The sequence below is a fragment of the Sminthopsis crassicaudata genome, chromosome 3, assembly GCF_048593235.1.
Source record: "Sminthopsis crassicaudata isolate SCR6 chromosome 3, ASM4859323v1, whole genome shotgun sequence".
Lineage (NCBI taxonomy): Eukaryota > Metazoa > Chordata > Mammalia > Dasyuromorphia > Dasyuridae > Sminthopsis > Sminthopsis crassicaudata.
In genome coordinates this window covers 369,895,908-369,916,918 of record NC_133619.1, presented here as the reverse complement: position 1 = coordinate 369,916,918, position 21,011 = coordinate 369,895,908, and the positions used below count along the sequence as shown (strand labels likewise).

At 33.1% G+C, this 21,011-nt stretch overlaps 1 protein-coding gene across 1 annotated transcript in view; it reads left to right on the top strand.

Annotated features, from left to right (window-relative positions):
* Window positions 1–21,011, top strand: part of DPP10 (dipeptidyl peptidase like 10) — an 887,847-nt gene that overhangs the window by 340,388 nt on the left and 526,448 nt on the right.

Genomic DNA, 21,011 nt, shown 5'->3' with positions numbered 1-21,011 from the left:
TGAATTCAAGAAAGAAATTCTATTTCAATATGTCTAATATTTTACTAGGTGCAGTTAAATGAATACAGATTGAAGTTGGCAGTATTTTCCAATTATTTTGCTGTTTTGGTTAGACCTTAAAGTGTTATAAAAAGTTAGGCTATTAATGTTGCATTTTTATATGATTTTGCAATGGACAAGATGGTTCTTTAAAAGTTTCTTGTAACAACTAGAATTTTTTTTTTTTATAATACATTAAACTGAACAAAAATTGTATAAATGTTATTTCATTTCATCCTCACAACATCCCTGGGAAGTAGATTATATTATTTTACTGATTTTGAAGGGGAGAAAACTGAGACTGATGTGGTTAGTGGCAGTGCAGAGAGTTTTGATAATTGGGGTGGAAATTCCCTTGGCATGCAGGTTCAGTGTGAAAGATTTCATGAACCCAAAAAGTTTGAATGGCAAAAGGGAAGTTTATTGTCACCGAGAAACCAGCTTTGCTAAGAAGACAGACTTCTGAGTGGCAAGAGGTCTTGGCAGAGAAATAACAAAAGGTTATCACTGAAAAGAAAGTCTCTTCACATCAAGCAGGAGTCCTGGCAGGCAGCTTTGCCAAGAAGACAGCTTGGTTGGCAAAGCATAATTCCTACTTTAGACTTATGCAAAGAATTGGAGTTCAGAATGATCATTTTATTGGCAGTGGGGAGTAGGACTTCCATTGAATGAGATTCCTTCAATGTTGTCACTGCCTCCAGGCCTAGATTTCCAGATGAATGAGACCACTTAAGTTGGAACTACCAGAGTGGTCCTGAGCTAATTTTAATGAAACTACTTAACTGCCCTGAAGGGTAGTTCTCTGTCAAGAAGAGAGTTTCAGAGCTAACCCCCATGGCTTCCCTCCAAAAGGCATGGGGAAAAGTTTTAGGGTTCACCCCCATCAAGACAACTAAGGGTTAAATGATTTGCCAAACAACAATTTCATGTCCAAGACAGGATTCAACTTAGGACTTCCAAAAACCAATTCCATTACTCTATCACCACCTCCCTCTCTGTAATTTCCCAATGATTCCTGCTCAATTATAGCGAATACCATTTTCTTATTTAGAATAAGAAATGGTATCCACTTTGTGCTTGTAGTGTATTGTATCTTAGAAAAACTTCTAAGTTAAAATTTGTTACTAAAATCAGGTGGGAGATTTAAAAAAAAATACATTTTACCTCATAGCATTTCTTGGTATGAAAATTTTTGAACATATTTCATGAAGAAAATTCTACCTTTCAATTAAGGATATTTGCTCTGTGTCCTAATTCTCTGCTAAATATTTATTTTTTTATTTCTATTTAATTACATATGAGAGAAGGAAATTAATGCCTTAAAAAAGCAATGTGTAAGATCATCCATTTGCATCACAAAACTAGGAAGATGCCAGGCCCTCATAGAATTAGATATGGAAGGGAATTCAAGTGTCCTCTAATTTAGCCTCTTAATTTTACAACTCGAGAAAATAAAATCAGCAAAATAAAATCACGTATCCAAAGTCATACAGGTAGGTCTCAAATTAATATCTAGATAGATAAATAACTGATGTATAGTCTAAATTCTTAGAACATTAAACTCTCAAAATCATTTGTATTTACATGAAATACTAACCTATTATTATTTTACTATTTTTTCCTATAAGAAACAAAATATCTTAACAAGAACTACACTGACTCATTGATGAATGCAGTAAGATTTATTTTACATTCTTGCAAGAATAAGTGTCTGGTTGAGTAGACATACCTTTGAAACTCCAAAGGCAGCATTATATTTCCTCTCCTCAAATGGAAGTCCCTTCCCTAATTCTTCATTAATTGAACATTACAGAAGTTACACAACATGAAGCTACACCCCTCATTACATATCCAGTCCCTGCCCCAAAGGAGCTTCCATTAGAAGTGGGGAAGATGATAGAGAAGGAATAAAGGCAAAGAACAAAAGATTCTTTTCAAATCTCAGGCCATTACCCCTTATTACAAAAGTCAGTCCCTGCTTCCAAGAATCTTGTATTCTTTTGTTTTTCCTGTCAAAAAGTTTTTTTGTTTTGTTTTGTTTTGTTTTGTTTTTTAATTAAAGCTTTTTATTTACAAAGCATATTTATGGGTAATTTTTCCAACATTGACCCTTGCATAACCTTTTGTTGGAAATTTTCCCTTCATCTCCTCTATCAGGCAGGTAGTCCAATACATGTTAAATATGTTGAAATACATGTTAGATCCAATATATGTATACATATTTATACAGTTATCTTGAGGCACAAGAAAAATCAGATCAAGAATGAAGAAAAATAAAAACTGAGAAAGAAAACAAAATGCAAGGAAATAACAATAGAGTGAGAACGCTATTTTGTGTTCCACATTCTGTTCTCATGGTTTTCTATCTGTGTGTAGATGATTATTTTCCTCACTGCACAAGTGGAATTAGTATGAATCATCTTAATGTTGAAAAGAGCCATGTTCATCAGAATTGAACATCATATAGTCTTCTTGTTGCCATGTATAATGATATCGTGGTTCTGCTTATTTCACTTTGTATCAAGTCATGCAGGTCTCTCCAAGGCTCTCTGAAATCATCCTGCTGGTCTTTTTTACAGAACAATAAAATTCCATAGTATTTATATAGCATAATATCAGCCATTCTCCATCAATTGGCAAATGGCTTGAACTAAATTTGAGTCAATTCTCTATATATTTTAGAAATGAGGCCTTTATCATATCCTTTGTATGTATATTTTTTCCAGTTTATTGCTTCCCTTCTAATCTTGTCTGCATTAGTTTTGTTTGTACAAAATCTTTTTAACTTAATATAATCAAAATTATCTATTTTATGATCAATAGTGATCTCTGACTCTTCTTTGGTCACAAATTCCTTCCTCCTCCACAGACCTGAGAGCTAAACTATCCTATGTTCTTCTAATACGTCTATAATATCATTCTTTATGTCTGGATCATGAACCCAATTTCGACCTTATCTTGGTATATGGTGTTAGGTGTGGGTCTATACCCACTTTCTGCCATACTAGTTTCCAATTTTCCCAGCTGTTTTTGTCAAATAGTGAATTCTTATCCCAAAGGCAGGGTCTTTGGGTTTGTCAAATACTAGATTGTTGTAGTCATTTTTGTTCTGTGAATATAACCTATCCCATTGATCAACTTCTCTATTTCTTAGCCAATACCAAATAGTTTTGATGTCCACTGATGTTTGCATTCTTTTCAGAGAAGGTAACTTCTACCCTTGAGTATTCCTTGATGTCTTCGGGGTTTCAATTTTCTAATATGTCTCATTTTTCCACTTGAATTTTCATGACTGGGAAAATCCAAAATACCCATTCATTTATCATATCTCTATAATCTTTGTGTAGCATAGGCAATAATTATGATGTATGTAAATATATCTCCTGCCTACATCTAGTAAATTCTTTACCAAATCCCAAGAAACAAACAAGAAAAATCACTTTTATTTACAAAATAGCATATTAAATGATTAGGAAATACTCCTCCCCAAACTCCATTCATAGGGAGGCATGATCTCAAGACACCAATGGAAAAGAGATCAATACACAGGAAGTCCATTATCCTAGAGGTGTTTCTTTATCTTGAAAGCCATTTCCAACTCAATATTCTAACAATTTATTGAATGTCATTTCTCCTCTCTTTGGTTTCCTAAGTTGCTGATTATCTCTGCTTCTAAATTTCACATATGTTTTTTCCCTGCAGAGCTACTGCCATTGTTTCTTGCTACATTTCTTAGTAGAACATTTGCTTTCTGATAAAAGTATGTTGGGTGTTGTTGTTGAGGAACAAAGCACCCAATAAAATTTGGGGGTCCCCAGGTTGGTGCCACAGATGAAAGAATCACAAACTCATTTATCTCCAAGTTAAAGGGGAAAAGATTTATTATGCTGACAACAAAGTGCTAAATTCTAGAAGAGAATAGCAAAACTCTTCAAAGAGAGAGAAATCTTTAGTTTAGTTTTTTTTTTTTTTTTAATCATTGATAAAGATTTCTCTTTGTTAGAATAATGGTCTCAGGATTACTAACAAATCTTTTCTAAAGACTAAGGGAAGAAATATTATTGTATTCCTAAATCAGAGGACTTTGACAGTCATTGACAAGATTGTTAAAACATTAATATTATTAGGTGAATCAGTTTTCAAAGCCAAAAGACTTTAGAAACACTGACATTGTTAGAACAGAAGACCTGTAAGGTCAGGGGACCTTAAAATTATTGCTATATTTCCTTAGAAGCTGTACCATATCATCGGGGTTGCTTTCTCAAAAGAGATGTTTTGTTTTCCTTGTCAGATGATCAAAAAAGTCTAGGACTGGGGCAGCTAGGTGGCACAGTGTATAGACAACAGCCCTGAAGTCAGGAGGACCTGAGTTCAGATCTGGTCTCAGACATTTAATACCTCCTGTGTGACCCTAGGCAACTCACTTAACTCCAATTGCCTCAGGGGAAAAAGTCTAGGACCAATTGGCATTTCCATTTTTTTTTAAAGTACTATCCTTCTTAACACATCCTCAATCAAGGGTTTTCTTTTTCCTACCCAGCCTCCCCACTTCCAAAGAAAAATAAACTCATTATCCTGATAATCCCCTTATACTTACTTTCCATTTAGGTTGATATGGGAAAATTCCTTTGAGCTCCCCTATTATCCTATGAAGGCAATACTAATTTTTTTTTTTTTTTTTTCAAGTCACACTCAAGTTTAAGAAGGCTAGGGAAGAAGAGCAAAACCTTGCTCTGAACTCTTACAGGTTTTTGAGATTATTGTTTCCATGTGTCTAAATGTATAAATAAGTACTTAGGAGAATATATGATTTCTCTAGAATCCAGAAGATAAATAATGACCATACTTAGATTTTAAGACTCTAAACTTTCAGTCCAGAGATTTTTTTGATTTTTGTTGTGGTTGTGGTTGTGGTTGTTGTTGTGGTTGTTTTTACTATACTTATTGATTAAATGTAAGATATTATATTATAATTTGTTGCAAGATAAAATATTATGTTGTAAGAATTTTTCATTTTTGAGAAGAGGGAACAATTTATCCAACTTCAAGTATCTGTCATGCATAAACTTACTTGTTAATGCAAAGCTCTTCCAAAGATCTGATGCAATTTTCTTGAATTAATTTGGAATTTACAAGCTTTTTTTTTTTTTTTTTTTTTTTCTTAAAGATCAGGCTTTAAAGGAAGATCAATCAGACTCTACCCAATTAGACCAGGCCCCTTTTGGTCATTGTTTGGGTCCTGATTGACTCAGATTGAATGTCAATAGTAATTTCTGCTTTGGCCAGAAACCCTGAGGGTCTTCCCCTCCAAAATTAATTAGTTATTTAGACTTTTTGGACTAAGTGAAAGAAGAGATTCTTTGCCTCATTTGCTCCCTATCCTTAATCACTGAATGGGTGTGGCCTCAGTAAAACTGAGACCTTTTAAAGACCTTAACATAAAAAGGAGGTCAAGATCTCCCATTGTATTCAGGACCATCTCCAGTAATTTTGATGTAACTCTAGTCACTGGATCCAAATGGCTCTGGAGGAGACAGTGAGGTAGTTGACCTTGTTTAGCACATCCTCATTTAAATCCAATTCACTTGCATGCCATGCCATCATCTCCTTAATTCATGATTCTCTTTGAGAACCAAAGACAAATACCAATAATCAATAAAATATGGGAATGCTCATTTAGATTTTGCCATTTCTGAAATATGAAAATTTATATAAGAATCTTCTTAATGCATTGAATGATGCAGGTTTTCATTTAACATCTTTTCTAAAGCAAAAATCTCCTTTGTAAGAATACTGACTGTTTACAGTTGATTCTTTCTTCTCTATTATGGCTAACATTATGTAAATGGTACAATTCATTGTTAGCTTTAATTTGATTTATTGAAAGCATCAGACTGGGTGCTCTCACTTAAAAAAAGAAAAAAAAAGTTGGTGTTATTAACCATAAAAATGGAAATGATATTCACTCACTTTGGATCATAACTGTCACTTATGAAAAGAAGCTTATTTTTTTGGATTGCTCTAATAAACCCTTTAGTCAATTCAATAACTTTATACAGAGGGTGTCAAAACCTCTCTTCTTAAAACTTCTTGATGTTCCTTATCTTCACTTCTCAGGTTTGTTACATTTCCTAAAGTAGATTTTAAGTGTTTTCCTGGAATTTTCTTTGAGACATTTTCAGTTCCACTTGTTCTCTACTACTTTAGCTGAATCATCCAGGAAATATACAGAATCTCTTTTGTGTCCTTGAACAATCTATTGCTTCCTAAGAAACAGCCTGGCAGCAAGCTGTCACTTTTTACTGAGTATTAAAACAATGCCATTAGTCTTTCTCCTCCATTGAAAATAACACCTGATTTTTGTATTGTTCATGTTTTCCTTAAAACAGTTAGTGGATTTGATTTGAGTTAGAAGGTAGATATGTCAAATATGACACGCATTTATATAAATCCTACTCTTCATGCAAGTGTGTCTCCTGATAATTATTGATTTTCCATATTTCTCATTCATTTGTATTAGATTCCATTTGTAAATGGAACTATTTCCCAAGAGGACCAACAACCAATGTGATTTGGTTAAAATGGGAGGGGTACAAATTTATTAGTCTGACAAAATGACATTCAGCATATGAGATTTATTTTTTCTTCATAATCACTCCCAGTGACTAAAAATGGGAAACGCTTACAAAATTCCAAATCCTGTGATTAGTTTTATTTTGGGGTCTACAATTTGTTCTCTATCCACTTCTTTACTAATAACTTACAATAAATTTAGGCACTTAGTGCTTTTACAATTTCTGTATATTTCTAACTCAAGCATAAACTTATTACTTTCTTATTACAATGTCTTCATGGTTAAACAAAGTATGTCTAGATTTTTTGAGACATTTCCTTGATGAGTTGCTGCAAAAATACTTGCAATTCTGCATTTCTTTTTTGAATGAAAATGGTTTTCAGTATCTCCTAAGTAGATAAGAAGATAATACAGGTATCACTACTTATTTACTATACTTTGTATTTATACACAAAACACAGTTGATAATTAATAAATGGTTACTTAATTGAATTGAACCCAGTCATCTTGAAGAAGAGGGTCATTTTCTTCTAAACATAACAATCAAAACCGCATATTGACTTACTAAAATAAAAAAAAAATAAAAAAAGGTCACTTAATCCCCTAGTACTCTGAATATAAAACAAAAGAAAGACATAAATGGGATACAATGGGATAAAATGGGGTAAAATGGGATAAAAAGATACTGGAGCATAAACTACTTATATGGAGAGCAAGTATCAGTGGAAAGCAACAATGAGGGCCCTTTTGGAATCAAGGAAGGCCTAGTAGGATGTTATAAAAGCACAATGTTCAGAAATGGAAACTGTGGAAAACTTGCAAAAAACTTGAGCAGTTCCTAGATCCCATTGTTCTTTAAAGGCCTTTTTTATGATGTCAAATATAGCATCAATAAAACTTTAATAAGAATGGAGTTGGAATTTGTTAATATCAAGATTTAATATTCTCTGTCTTAATGTGACTGTATAAATATTGATTTCTCATAAATACTCCAATATCCCAAATACATTCCTAGTATAAATCCACTTGATCATAGTGTATTATCCTGGGGATAACTTGCTGCAATTTATTTGCTGATATTTTATTTAGGAGTTTTGCATCAGTATTCATTAGGGAAATTGGTCTATAATTTTCTTTCTCTGGTTTGACCCTACCTGGTTCACATATTAACACATCTGTAATAAAAATAATTTGGTTAGATTCCTTCTTTGCCTATTTTTCCAGGCAGTTTGCATAATACTGGAATTAATTGGTCTTTAGATGTTTGATAAAATTCACATGTAATTCCATCCAACCCTGGAAATTTTTTCTTAGAAAGTTGATTAATTTTTGTTCAATTTCTTTTCTTAAAATGGGACTATTTAAGTAATTTGTTTTCTCCTCTGTTAATCTGGGCAATCTGTATTTTTGTAAATATTTATCCATTTCACTTAAAAAAAAAAAGCAGGAATAGTGACTCTAATCTCAGATCAAGCAAAAGCAAAAAGTAGATCTAATTAAAAGAGATAAGGTAGGAAAGTATATCTTGCTAAAGGATACCATAGATAATGAAATAGTATCAATACTAAATATGTATGTTCCACATGATATAGCATCCAAATTCCTAGAGGAGAAATTAATATAGCTGCAAGAACTGGATAAATCAAACCACAAAATAAATATCAAAGAACTTTAAGACTTAATAGAATTTTAGTAATGTTAAGTATGGCAGATCTTTGGAGAAAATTGACTGGACACAGAAAGGAATATACTTTTTTTAGGAATTTCATGGAACCTATACAAAAACTGACCACATATTAGGGTATTAAAACCTCAAAATCAAATGCAGAAAGGCAGAAATAGTCAATGCATGTTTTCAGACCATAATGCAATAAGAATCACATGTATTCAAGAGTCAGGGGAAAATAGACCAAACATTAATTGTAAAGTAGATAATCTGATCCTAAAAAATGAGTAGGTGAAACAACAAATCATAAACACAATAGATAATTTCATCCAAGAGAAGGACAATAATGAGGCAACATACCAAAATTTATGAAATTCAGCCAAAGCAGTTCTTAGGGGAAGTTTTATATCACTAGGTACTTACTTTCATAGAATAGAGAATGAGAGATCAATAAATTGGGCATGCAACTAAAAAAGCTAGAAAAAAAAAAAACAACATAAAAATGTTAAATTTGAGATTCTGAAAATAAAAGGGGAGATTAATAAATTTGAAAGGAAAAAGCTGTTGAATTAATAAACAAAACAAAATTTGGAGCTGGTTTTATTTATTTTTTTTATTTTTTTAAAATTTTTATTATATATTTTTTATAATATTATCCCTTGTATTCATTTTTCCAAATTATCCCCTCCTCCCTCTACTCCCTCCCCCCGATGACAGGCAATCCCATACATTTTACATGTGTTACAATATAACCTAGATACAATACATGTGTGTAAATACCATTTTCTTGTTGCACAATAAGCATTAGATTCCGAAGGTACATGTAACCTGGGCAGACAGATATTAGTGCTAACAATTTATATTCACTTCCCAGTGTTTCTTCTCTGGGTGTAGCTACCTCTGTCCATCATTGATCAACTGGAAGTGAGTTGGCTCTTCTTTATGTTGAAGATTTCCACTACCATCAGAATATATCCTCATACAGTATTGTTGTTGAAGTGTACAGTGATCTTCTGGTTCTGCTCATTTCACTCAGCATCAGTTGATGTAAGTCTCTCCAGGCCTCTCTGTATTCCTCCTGCTGGTCATTTCTTACACAGCAATAATATTCCATAACCTTCATATACCATAATTTACCCAACCATTCTCCAACTGATGGACATCCATTCATCTTCCAGTTTCTAGCTACAAGAAAAAGAGCTGCCACAAACATTTTGGCACATATAGGTCTCTTTCCGCTCTTTAGTATTTCTTTGGGATATAAGCCCAGTAGTAGCACTTCTGGGTCAAAGGGTATGGACAGTTTGATAACTTTTTGGGCATAGTTCCAAATTGCACTCCAGAATGGCTGGATTCTTTCACAACTCCACAAGCAATGTATTAGTGTCCCAGTTTTCCCACATCCCCTCCAACATTCATCATTATTTGTTCCTGTCATCTTAGCCAATCTGACAGGTGTGTAGTGGTATCTCAGAGTTGTCTTAATTTGCATTTCTCTGATCAATAGTGATTTGGAACACTCTTTCATGTGAGTGGATATAGTTTCAATTTCTTCATCTGAGAATTGTCTGTTCATATCCTTTGACCATTTATCAATTGGAGAATGGTTCGGTTTCTTATAAATTAGGGTCAGTTCTCTATATATTTTGGAAATGAGACCTTAGTCAGAACCTTTGCTTTTAAAAATATTTTCCCAGTTTGTTATTTCCCTTCTAATCTTGTTTGCATTAGTATTGTTTGTACAGAAACTTTTTAGTTTGATGTAATCAAAATCTTCTATTTTGTGATCAATAATGATCTCTAGTTATCCTCTGGTCATAAATTCCTTCCTCCTCCACAGATCTGAGAGGTAGACTATCCTCTGTTCCTCTAATCTATTTATTATCTCCCTCTTTATGCCTAAATCATGGACCCATTTTGATCTTATCTTGGTATATGGTGTTAAGTGTGGATCCATATCTAATTTCTACCATATTAATTTCCAGTTTTCCCAACAGTTTTTTCCAAATAATGAATTTTTATCCCTAATGTTGGTATCTTTGGGTTTGTCAAAGATTAGATTGCTATAGATGTACCCTTTTTTGTCCTTTGTATCTAATCTGTTCCACTGATCTACCGGTCTATTTCTTAGCCAATACCAAATGGTTTTGGTGACTGCTGCTATATAATATAGCTTTAGATCAGGTACACTTAGACCACCTTCCTCTGAGTTTTTTTTTTTTTCATTAGTTCCCTTGCAATTCTCGACCTTTTATTCTTCCATATGAATTTTGTTGTTATTTTTTCTAGGTCATTGAAATAGTTTCTTGGGAGTCTGATTGGTATAGCACTAAATAAATAGATTAGTTTGGGGAGTATTGTCATCTTTATTATATTCGCTCGGTCTATCCAAGAGCACTGAATGTCTTTCCAATTATTTAAATCTGACTTTATTTTTGTGGCGAGTGTTTTGTAATTTTTCTCATATAATTCCTGACTTTTCTTTGGTAGATGGATTCCCAAATACTTTGTACTCTCAACATTTGTTTGGAATGGAATTTCTCTTTGTATCTCTTGCTGTTGCATTTTGTTAGTGATATATAAAAATGCTGAGGATTTATGTGGATTTATTTTGTATCCTGACACTTTGCTGAAATTTTGAATTATTTCTAATAGCTTTTTAGCAGAGTCTTTGGGGTTCTCTAAGTATACCATCATGTCATCTGCAAAAAATGATAGTCTGATTTCCTCATTTCCTACTCTAACTCCTTGAATCTCTTTCTCGGCTCTTATTACCGAGGCTAGCATTTCTAGTACTATATTGGATAGTAATGGTGATAGTGGGCAAACTTGTTTCACTCCTGATCTTACTGGGAAAGGTTGCAGTTTATTTCTATTGCATATTATGCTTACTGACGGTCTTAAATATATGCTCCTGATTATTCTAAGGAATACTCTCAAGAGTTTTTAGTAGGAATGGATGTTAGATTTTGTCAAATGCTTTTTCTGCATCTATTGAGATGATCATATGGTTTTTATTAATTTGATTATTAATATGGTCAATTATATTAATAGCTTTCCTAATATTAAACCAGCCCTGCATTCCTGGAATAAATCATACTTGATCATAGTGTATTATCCTGGAGATGATTTTCTGAAGTCTTTTTGCTAATATTTTATTTAAGATTTTAGCATCAATATTCATTAAGGAAATTGGTCTATAATTTTCTTTCTCAGTTTTCAATTGACCTGGTTTAGGTATCAGTACCATGTCTGTGTCATAAAAGGAGTTTGGTAGGACTCCTTCATCACCTATTTTTTCAAATAATTTATATAACATTGGGGCTAATTGTTCTTTAAATGTTTGGTAGAATTCACATGTGAATCCATCTGGTCCTGGGGATTTTTTCCTGGGGTGTTGATTAATAGCTTGTTCTATTTCTTTTTCTGAAATGGGACTATTTAAGCAATTTATCTCCTCCTCTGTTAACCTAGGGAGCCTATATTTTTGGAGGAAGTCATCCATTTCACTTAAGTTATCAAATTTATTGGCATAAAGTTGGGCAAAGTAACTCCTTATTATTTCTCTAATTTCCTCTTCCTTGGTGGAAAGATCCTGCTTTTTATTTGTAAGACTAACAATTTGATTTTCCTCTTTCTTTTTTCTGATCAAATTTACCAAAGGTTTATCTATTTTATTGGCTTTTTCATAAAAACCAACTCTTGGTTTTATTTATTAATTCAATAGTTTTTTTTTTTTTTTTTTTTTTTTTTTTTTTACTTTCAATATTATTTATTTCTCCTTTTAATTTTTGTATTTCAAGTTTAATTTTTGGTTGGGGGTATTTAGTTTGGTCTTTTTCTAGCCTTTTAAGTTGTAGGCCTAATTCGTTAATCTTCTCTTTCTCTGTTTTCTTCAAATAAGCCTCTAAAGATATAAAATTTCCCCTTATTACTGCTTTAACTGCATCCCACAGATTTTGGTATGATGTCTCATCATTGTCATTATCTTGGGTGAAATTATTAATTGTTTCTATAATTTGCTCTTTCACCCAGTCATTCTTTAAGATGAGATTGTTTTTTTTTTCCAATTACTTTTTGGTCTATTTACCCCTAACTTTTTATTGAATGTAGCTTTTATTGCATTGTGATTTAAGAAGAAGGCATTTATTATTTCTGCCTTCCTACATTTAATTTTGAGATCTTTATGTCCTAATATATGGTCTATTTTTGTATAGGATCCATGAACTGCTGTGAAGAAAGTATATTCCTTTCTATTGCCATTCAGTTTTCTCCTAAGGTCTATCATATCTAGTTTTTCTAATGTTCTATTTAATTTTTTAATTTCTTTCTTATTTGTTTTGTGGTTTGATTTGTCTAAATCTGAGAGTGCAAGGTTGAGGTCTCCCACTATTATACTTTTACTGTCTATTTCTTCTTGCCATTCTCTTAACTTTTCCTTTAGAAAGTTAGATGCTATACCACTTGGTGCATATATGTTTAGTATTGATGTGGCTTCATTATTTAATGCTAACTTTCAGCTGCATATAGTTTCCTTCCTTATCTCTTTTAATTAGATCAACTTCTGCTTTTGCTTGATCTGAGATAAGGATAGCTACCCCTGCTTTTTTGGGTTTACCTGAAGCATAATAGATTCTGCTGCAACCTTTTACCTTTACTCTGTATGTATCTCCCTGCTTTAAGTGTGTTTCCTGTAAACAACATATTGTAGGGTTCTGACTTTTGATCCAGTCTGCTATCCGTCTCCGTTTGATGGGAGCCTTCATCCCATTCACATTTACAGTTAAAATTACTAATTCTGTATTTCCTGCCATCATATTATCCCCAGATTATGCTTTTTCCCTTGACCCCCCTGATCCCGATATTCAATTTACAGACCCCCCTTTGTGATGCGCAGCCCTCCCTTTTTTTAGTATCCCTCCCCCCTCCCTCCAAATCCCTTCACTTATTCTCCTTTTCCTTTTCCCTTTTCCTTTCCCCCCTTTTAATGAGGTGAGAGAAAATTCTCTGAAAAACAAATATGTCAATTATTTACTCTTTGAGCCTCTTCTGATGAGAGTAAGATTCACACAATGATTCTCCCCCTCACTAAATTCCCTCAGATATGGTGTATTTTCTATGTCTCTTCCTGGGATGTATTTTCCCTCTTTTTATCATTCCTTCCCCTTTTTCTGAAACGACCTCCTTCCCTTTACTACACCCCCCTTTTTTTCTTTTATATCAGTAAAATTAAATTATCCATGAGTACTTTTTATATACCCACAACAGAGTTACAGTTCTCAAGGATTCTGTGTACCTTTTTCTGTGTCTCTTCAGTCTTGTGGATGTAGATCAAATTTTTTGTTTAAGTCTGGTTTTTTTCTTAGAAACATATAGAATTCCTCTATTTCATTGAATGACCATCTTCTTCCATGGAAAAAGATGCTAAACTTAGCTGGGTAGTTCATTCTTGGTTGCAGTCCTTGATCTTTTGCCTTATGGACTATCAGGTTCCAGGCCCTTCTGTCTTTTAATGTGGAGGCAGCCAGATCTTGAGTGACCCTTATTGTGGCACCTTGGTATTTAAATAGTTTTTTTTTTTTTTTTTTTTCCTAGCTGCTTGCAAGATTTTCTCCTTTGTGTGGTAATTCTGCAGCTTAGCCACAATATTCCGTGGTGTTCTTTTTTTAGGGTCTATTTCAGAAGGAGTTCGATGAATTCTTTCCACATCTACTTTCCCTTCTGTTTCTATTATCTCTGGACAGTTCTCTTTGATAATTTCCTGTAAAATAGAATCTAGGCTCTTTTTTTGGTCATAGTTTTCGGGAAGTCCAATGATCCGCAGATTATCTCTCCTAGATCTATTTTCCAGGTCTATAGATTTTCCCAGTAAGTATTTGACGTTGTTCTCCAGCTTCTCATTTTTTTTTTTTTTTTTTTTTTTTTTTGTTTGACTGACTCTTGGGTTCTCTGTGAATCATTCATTTCTATTTGTTCCATCCTGACTTTTAAGGAGTTATTTTCTTCTTTCACAGTTTTTAGTTCTTTTTGTAAATGCCCAATTTCGTTTTTAAATGAATTATTTTGCTCTATTGAATTTTTTTTCCATTTCCCTAATTTTTTTTTTTGAGAATTATTTTCTTTTTCCAATTCAGAAATTCTATTTTCTTGAGACTATTTTCTATCTTTTCCAATTCAGAAATCCTACTTTCCTGTGATTTTTTAACCTTTTCTAATTCACAAATTTTGTTTCCCTGCATCTCCTGTGAATTCTTTATTTTTTCCAACTCCAATTTCAGGACGTTGTTATTCTCTATCATAGCTTCCCTTTCCTTTCCCCATTTTTCTTCAAACTCTCTTAACTTTTTAATAGTCTCTTCTAGGAGAGAGTTATGTGATGGGGGGCAGGAATCATTCCCCTTTAGGTTGTTATCTGCTGACTCTCTGCTGTTAACTTCCTCGGGGTTGGATACCCGCTCTTTCTCTGTGTAGAATGAGTCAATGGTTCTTTTTGGCTTCTTAATCATACTTAAAAATTCTTTTGGGGTCTGTCCCTGGGGTAGGAAATTATTTATTTATTTCTTTACTAGCTTCCTCCCAGACCTGATGGATGCAGCGGCTCTTGGGCCTGAGGTAATAGAGAGCTCTGAGAGAGAGTTCCCCACCCCCTCCCTGGAGGTCCCTCACAGGTGACTAGCACTGCTGTACCTTGAGGGCACTGTGTTCTAGCGGCTTCCCTGAGGTTTGAGACTGAACAGTAAAGGTGACACAAAGCCCAGCCTATGCGTCCCGGTGGGGCGTTGATGTCTGCAGCAGGTGATGTGAAAAGCCCCTGCACTCAAACTGGAAGTGTCTGCCAGAAACCTTGGTCCCTAGTTCAAAGGTTCCGCTTCTCTGGGACTTCCGGAGCTGAGTTCCACACCCTCTAGCTGAGCTGGGCAGTGTGTTTTGCCTTGGGCCGTATCCGTCCACTTCTCAATCTCTTAACTAGTCTCAGGTGGGAGCTAGGAGCCACACCCCCCAGTGTGAAGATCTGCTGAGTCACCCCCAGGATCCAGGAAGATCTAATCTATCTTTGAATTTTTAAAGTACTTTAGATTTCTCTTCTGAACTGCTGTATTATAAGCAGAGAAGAGCTAACAGCCTGTGCCAGATTCCTTTATCTCAGTGGCTTCTCTGATCCCAGAGCCCCTCCCATCGCGATCAGCGCAGTATGCTAGCACCCAGCCGTCTGTGCTGGCCTCTCTTCTTCCTCCCCTGGGAACTGACCTTTCCTGTTGAAACTCCAGATTCTCTTCAGCTGGTAAGTCATGCTTCCAGTCCTTGTGGTATCTATCAGTCCAACGCTATTTCTGAGGCTAATTTATCTAATTGGTTGTGAGGGAGTAAGGACGTTCACAGAGTCGTGTGTTTCTTCTCCGCCATCTTTGCTCCGCCCCCATGCCTAAAATTTTAAAAAATGAATGAAAATTAACATTTTTTTACATGTAATTGGGAAAACAATATATTATTCAATATGGAGCTTTGCTGTCATTTTAGCAATTTTTTTCCATTACCAAATTCATTATTTTAAACTTTTTTTTTTTTTTTTTTTTTTTTGATTCTTAACTTATGGTTAATTTCAGCTCTGCTCCTGAGTGGAAAGAGCACCCTCCCAAGCTTCAGGAATTTTTGTCCTGCTGATGCCATTCTGGGGAATCTTTTTTTTTTTTTTTTTTTTTTTTTTTTTTGTTGTTGTTGTTGTTGCTGTTGTTGTTTTTGTTGTTTGTTTGTTTGGTCTTTTGAGATTGTAGGATCCATTGAGAAATGGGGTCACTGGTCTTCTGACTTATGCTCTGGTCTGTGAGCAACCACAAGCACATTTTTCTTCTTAGGATCTACAATTTATCCTACCAATTCTTGAATTGTGACCAAGAACCTTGTACAGGCAGTACAATAGAGTTTTATATATTCATATCAATAAAGGTTCCCTGTAGTTTCCTTTTGACCAGTTGCTCCACCCCCTTACTGTCTGTTAATTGAGAACTCTGGAAGGTATCACTACTGATTCATTTGCCCCCAATGCCTATTGTTGACTTACCTACTTGCAGTCTAAGTTTGGATATGTTTCACTTTCACTCCAGTGAGACAGAACTTTCCTGCTGACTTGGTCTATCAAACAATTTCATCTCATTTTTTTTTCATACTGATACAGAATTCATTTGAGGCAGTTTTTGAAAGTTACATGGAGGATCATTTGGGAGAACCCAGGCTAATCTGTGCTTTAACTATGCCATCTTGACTTTATCCTCACTCTCACTTCATTCTTCCTCTACTACTTTTCACAGCTTTAACTCCATGTAAAAACATATCTTATTTCAGGCTGTGATTGATAGAAAAAAAATATTTGTTAAGCAAATCTGGACTGATATAAGCCATCTTTTATCTTTACCCCCATCTTTCTTCTAGTTTTATTCAAAAATTATATCAAATGCCTTCACTTAGTTGGGTATCTATCTTTCCTTGCTTATAACTGCCTTTTTTCCCTTTGTTTCTTGCTTTTTTACTATTCCTATTTTCCTATTCCTGTATTTCTAATTACTATTCCTAATCTTTCATGATCTTTATGTGTATGATTTAAAAAAATTCATATTCTAATAAGCAGCTATTCTTGTTCATTAGATGATCCAAGCAGTCATTTCCATAAACATCTACATTTCTTTGATCACTGGAGAAACAAAGACAAAACTAATACATGCTATTAAAGAATTTATAATCTAATGAAGATGATATTATAGAACAATAATCTCAAGGTCTAGGATGATTCAGAGAAAGTATTAGAGAGAGAATTTTTATGTAAAAAGGAAGAGAGATGGGGCAGAATTAGTGATAAAGCAAAATGATTAAATCAAAATAAAAATATCAATGTTTTTGCATTAAGTATGAGCACAGTGCTCATATCAACAAACAGAAAATCTTCTTATTTTCAAGATTAAAATTGTCCCCAGCATTTTCTATTTGATATTCTCTAAGTTTTAAACAGAGAGCATTACATATTTTTATGAATAGAATAAAAATTTTCTTGGCTATAATATGAATTTTGTTAGTGGAATAAAATGTTTGAAAGATGCAAAAACAAGAAAGTTTTCAAAAAAGTCATACAATATATTTCAGAAAAATGTATTTAATGTAGCAGAAATTATGTTGACTTTTCATGTCAGAAGAAAGTAGTCAGTGATCCATCCCTTCCCATGTTACCTTAAGGAAATTCCTCAACATTTCTAAGCCACAGTTTTCTTATTAACCAAAAGTAAGTTGACTAACACAGATGATCTCTAATGTTCCTTCTAGCTATAGCACATAATATAAAAGTTTCCAAATTTAATCTAGATTTCTCAATAATGTGATGAAAAAACTTATAATATCATAGTAAAACTGATCTGATGATATGAACCTATACGAATCATTGTCAAAAAAAGTTGATCTTCAACTGACATTGTAATGAAATATATGTAGAGAAGGAGAAAAAGCTAAAATATATCCACACATATGTACATACTATATATATATGAAGAAATATACATAATTATAAGAATTACTAAAATTCCTTTTGAGTTTTGGAGTAAGAAATCAGATTTTGAATAACAGAAAACTACTTAAGTGTTGCTTTTGGTAGAGTGGGCAGTTTCTTAAAATCTCTATTGATTGGCTGTTGATGATAACAGACAGAGAAATAGTTGGGCATCCAGATAAAATCATATACTGCTTCACTATCAAATGGAAGTGTTAGAAGCATGCCTTCAGAATAGGGGGCAGCTGTACCCATCAAATTATCCCATTTGTTTTTCCTAAATGAGGAAAAAAATTTCTCAAATGGCTGTTTATTTTTTGTTTTTGTTTTTGTTTTTGTTTTTTTGACTCAAGTAGATCTAGGCTTGGTACCAACCTTTCATCTGAGCATAATTATATTTTTGGCAGTCAATGAGTCTCAGGAGGGGTAAATTTTGTTTAGCATTTGTCAATATCAGCTAATTTTTTTTCTTATCCAAAGGCTCTGCCTAGTTGAATGGCTACCACAGAGAAGGCAAGTAAAGCAAAAAGAATTAAGTATTCCAGTGTTAGATACATACCTAGAATTATATTACAAATTGCTATTTTATGACTTCACTTTTTTTTTTCTTCTATTGAGTATTTGAAGTTTGTCTAGGATATTGCCTTTTTTTTTTTTTTTCTCTTAGGTCATTTTGAAGGACCTCAGGTAATCCATTTTTCAGCATGCCTTTTTTGTCAATAGTCATATAGACTATATTTGTAAAATGGAAAAATGTTATAAATGCTTTAATCTGAGAGATTGTGTGGTATTTTAAATGGAAACTTGACCTTTGAGTCAAAAGACTCAACTGAGTTCAAGTCCTTTTTCTCTGAGATATATGTATATATATATATGAGAAAATATACTGCTTCACTATCAAATCATATATATATATACACACACACACATATATACATATATGTACATATACTTATATACATGATATATATATATATACATATATGTACATATGCATAAATACATTATATATATATATATATATATATATATATATATAAAATCAAAAAGAAGTGAAGGTAGCATGTGTTGATTTACATTCAATCTCCATAGTACTTTTTCTGATGCAGATGGAATTTTCTATCCAAAGTTTATGGGGATTGCCTTGGATGACTGAAGCTTTGAGAAGAATCAAGTCTTTTATAGTTGATCATCACACACTCTTGGTGTTACTATGTACAATGTATTGCTGGTTCTGCTTATTTCACTCAGAATCAATTAATGTAAATATTTCTAGGCCTTTCTAAAATCTCGCTCATCATTTTTTGAACATTCATATTCCATTAACTTCATATTCCTTCATGTAGCCACTACCCAATTAAGGAGTATCTATTCATTTTCCTTTTTTTTGCTTCCACAAAAAGAGCTGCTATAACTATTTTTGCATGTGTGGGTTCTTTTCTCTCCTTTCTGATTTTCTTGGGATTCAGATCCAGTAATAGCACTGAGAGGTCAAAAGGTTTGCACAGATTTATAGCCATTTGGGCATAGTTCAAAATTGCTCTCCAGAATGATTTCATTACTTCACAACTCCATCAACAATGCATTAGTGTACCAGTTTTCACACATCCCCACCCAACATTTATCTTATCTTTTTTCTGTTATCTTAACCAATCTGAGATGTATGATATTTCCTCTAAGTTGTTTTGATATGCCTTTCTTTAATCCATAATGATTTAGAGGTTTTTTCATATGACTAGATGGCTGAAAATTGTGTTTTGACCATGTATTAATTGCAGATAGCTATTAATTTCTGTTGGGGAACGTATTTCTAATTCTGATAATTCCTCTCATCAATGTAATCACAGGAAAAGACTATTTTATCATCTTCCTCACACTCTAACATAAAAAGTCTAAAAAATATGGGTAAAGTTTATGTAAACAAAAAGCTATAATAATAGGAAGTTCTTCATTTTTAGATAACAAAATAGTATCTTGGAAATTTGAAGTATAGGTAACATAAAAGTCTAAAATAATGTATATGGTGTTCTAAATGCTTAATTTTTTTATGGTACTGATTTGAAACTTGGACCATAATATTTTGTAATGGAAGTAAGTATATCATAAGGAAAGATTAGCAATTTTCCCAGTTGTATAGATCAGTGTTATGGAATCTTTGTATTTGTTTATGAGCTCACTCTCTTTGTGCTTGAGTAAGAAAGGAATCTTCTGAAGTGTCTGTAGCTTTATAGTGTTAAAGTAAGACTGGAGTCTTTATTTTTTGTTTGTTTGTTTTTGTTGGGGTTTTTTTTTGTTTCCTTATTAAGATAAATTTTATTTAGAGACCTTCCAATAAGTTATCATTTTAAAATATCTTAAAGACTCAAACTGTGCATGTGACGTTTTTAATGTACTATATGAATCTCAAAGTCTGAAATACAAAATTAACAAACTTAGCAGTAAAGCTTTTATCTTTGTGATTAACAAATAATTAAAAATGTATGAATGATTAAAAGCAAACAGAGTATGTTCTCATCACATGATGATGTGCTGCTTTTGTTGGAGAAAAGAGCAAATGTAGGAAACTACATTGGAAACCGTGTCTGACTAACATTTTAGTTTTGACCTAGGAGTAGATAAAGCATGTATTTATAAATTTGCATGAGAATATAACTCAGAATACTGGAGTTCTTAAGTTGTAATGATAAAAATATAGCATTAGCTTTGTTAAATAACAAAAGCCAAGTATATTACAGATGTTATTTTTTAATCTTTGTTGAAAGTATTGCTTGTCCATTGTGTAATTTCAGACTCAGTCCAATTATGTAGCAAGGCATAAAGACCTACTTTAAATTATTCTGAACCAAGTTGAAATCCATATATTCAGAGCTCTTAATTTTTTTGTTGATATAAATTATAGAGTTACTTCTTCCTTCATTAGCTTAGAACTGAGTAACAGCTTGTTCTTAGGCTGTCTGTAGCTTATTTTAATTTCTTATTCACTTTAAAAAACTACTGTGTAGCTTTAGACTAATGATTTAAAAAGGAAAAAAAAAAATAGAATTTCCCCATTTCCATTTTCTACCATTACTGTGTTAGAATTGAAAATTTGTAAAGATGACTACTAAAATGTGGGTGGTAAAGTCTAAAGCATGCTAAGACATATGTATTAAAAATAAAAGTCAGATAGCCTTTTATTGTTCAGAATATTGTTACATTTATTT